Raw genomic sequence first — 2,616 nt, 5'->3', positions numbered from 1 at the left:
AGTTTTACTTTGCACTCGTGGTGACTTTTGTACCGTCAATTGAGATCTCGTATAAAAATTAAATAAAATATTATTATAATATTAATTTTATTTTAAAATTTAAAAATATTAAATTATTTATTATATTTTATATAAAAATTATATGGATAAGATGATTTGGAATAAATTTTAAATCTAAACATATTATAAATCAAATGGACAGAGGATTAATTTATTTAGAGTGATATTATATAATTATAATTTTATTAACAATTGTATATATACTTATATAAGATCCATTATCTTCTTTTATTTAATTCAAATTTTAAAGTTCAAATTTCATATTTTCTCAACGTATCAATGATCTATACGTCAATAATAAACATGTATTTTTATATAAGTAAAAAATTATAAATATAAATAATATTATTCAATCTCAATTTTTAAATTATCAAGACTTTACACTTTATAGCACAATTTACCAAGATTTGAAAGTTCATGCCTTTAGAGTATTGGTATTGGATAAGTCATCTCAATCTTTAAAATTTGAAAAATATGTTACTTTTTAACTTTTAACTAATCATTCAACACTTAAAATTTATATTAGATTAGCCATTATATTCTCTATAATAATAAAATATTATTATTTTTTATTATTTATATTTATTTAATTAATTTTTTTAATACTTTTTTATTTTATTTTCATAATTTTCAATAACCTCTAACAATCATATTCATTTTTATTTTCACAACCCAACAATCTATAATATAATGATTTCATATGTACATAGATAGTAAAATCTCATATTATATAAATAAAAATCTCATATATACAATCCATAAAAATTTCATATATATAGTATAATAATATCAAATGTGGGATGAATGTGAGAAGAAATAATAAAATACTAATTTGAAGAAACTATAGTTGTTTTCATATATGAAATGTGGGATGAATTTACTGTAACTAATATTTCATATAAAAAGTGTTTAGCTAATTAATGTGAATTCAATTTCATCAATATTCTTCAAAATATGAAAAGCAATGGCATTTGGTTAATCCAATGCCAGTGCTTTTAAACCATCAAAATAAATAAATAAAATTAGAATCTTATTGGAACTTTATAAAAAGTAATAACTTTTCTTCTTCAACCAATATGGAATCTCATACACCACATACCATTATCCTTATCATATGAGGTATCACACCTTGTCTCCAATTCCAAACCCTAGACGAACGGAATCATTAAACACTAATATACCAACAACAAATTTGAAAAAAAAAAAAAAAAAAAACTCCAAATTGAACACAAGTCCCAAACAAATGAGGTGTAATTAGTCTAGTTTGATTCTTTTTTTACAAATTTTAGAATCGAACTAATATACACCGGTTTTAAAAATTTAATAACCAAAACGAACCGTTTTATTACCAAAATCGAAACTTTTGATTATCCTAGTTTCAACGGTTTTTTCGGTTTACCATTTACACGTGTGGCACTAGATAAGTTAACTAGTTAAGACTTGAGACCCGGTTCCTCTAATGCTTGTTGTCCTCATAAGTAAGTTTATATTAATAACTTGATACTAATGTTCATGATTAATATTAAAAAATTTCATGTTATATTAATTTTATGTTATAATACTAAAACTTATTTGTTATATTAAATGTTATATTAAAAATTATAAAATTAATTTTATGTTATATCAAATATTATATTAGTTTTATGTCATAAGATTAATAAACATAAATAATAAAATTAAAATTTTATGTTATACTAATTAGTTATTTAGTATATAATATGTTAATGTCGTGTTTCGCACACATGAGTTTGGTTTCAGCAATCCAGATCGGAGGCTTTGTGCATACACACAAATGAAGATAAAGGTGGCTCAGTGGTGTACATGAAGCCTTTGATGCCTAAAGTTAGTTAATCTTCTTAGTAAATCGTGTGGGAGTGCAAGAATTTAGAGAAAGTCCATCGTACCTGGGGGGTCGGCTTTTATACGAGGTTTATGGGGGCACATCTCGTATCCTATGTCAAGGAGTTCACATCATTCCTACTATAGCCCGATCAAGATCCTTTAATGCGGGGTGGAGCCGGGGTGGCACCATCAATGCAGAGTGGAGTCTAGGGGATGGCGCCATTAATGCGGCGTGGCTCCCTGAATGGCGCCTTACAGGTAGATTATCAGTGTCGTGTTCCCCCATACCCTCTATCAAGGAATCAAGGGTCATTCATGTTTCGCGCCCATTTATAGGTGCATGTCTTCAAGTGCTAGGTGTCACTAGGGGTGCCAGGGGTGGCGAATCTCATTTGTCCTTGTCAATGGTCTTTCTCTTGTGGAGCTTGCCTCTCGAGTTGGTGCAGTTCGAGGGCCGGGTATCTAAAGTGGCACTTAAGCCCTGTAGGGAATGAGGCTTGAGCCAAGTTAAGCCCCTCGTGGTCCTATATGGGCCCGTCCCAAGGGCTTGGGGGGGAATCTCCCTCTTAGTTGCCCCGTCAATTCTTACAGGACTAGGAATTTCTTTTCACATTTTTCTTATTCTTTCTTTATGTGGTCATGTCCGTTGGGCTTTCATGGTTTAAAATGGGCTATTGTTCCTTTTCTAGACTCTAATGGCATGTTTCTGACAGC

Source organism: Carya illinoinensis, chromosome 2 (assembly GCF_018687715.1).
Source record: "Carya illinoinensis cultivar Pawnee chromosome 2, C.illinoinensisPawnee_v1, whole genome shotgun sequence".
In the NCBI taxonomy this organism is placed as follows: Eukaryota; Viridiplantae; Streptophyta; class Magnoliopsida; order Fagales; family Juglandaceae; genus Carya; species Carya illinoinensis.
The sequence above is the reverse complement of the archived record's forward strand: the minus strand, read 5'-3'. Positions refer to the sequence as shown.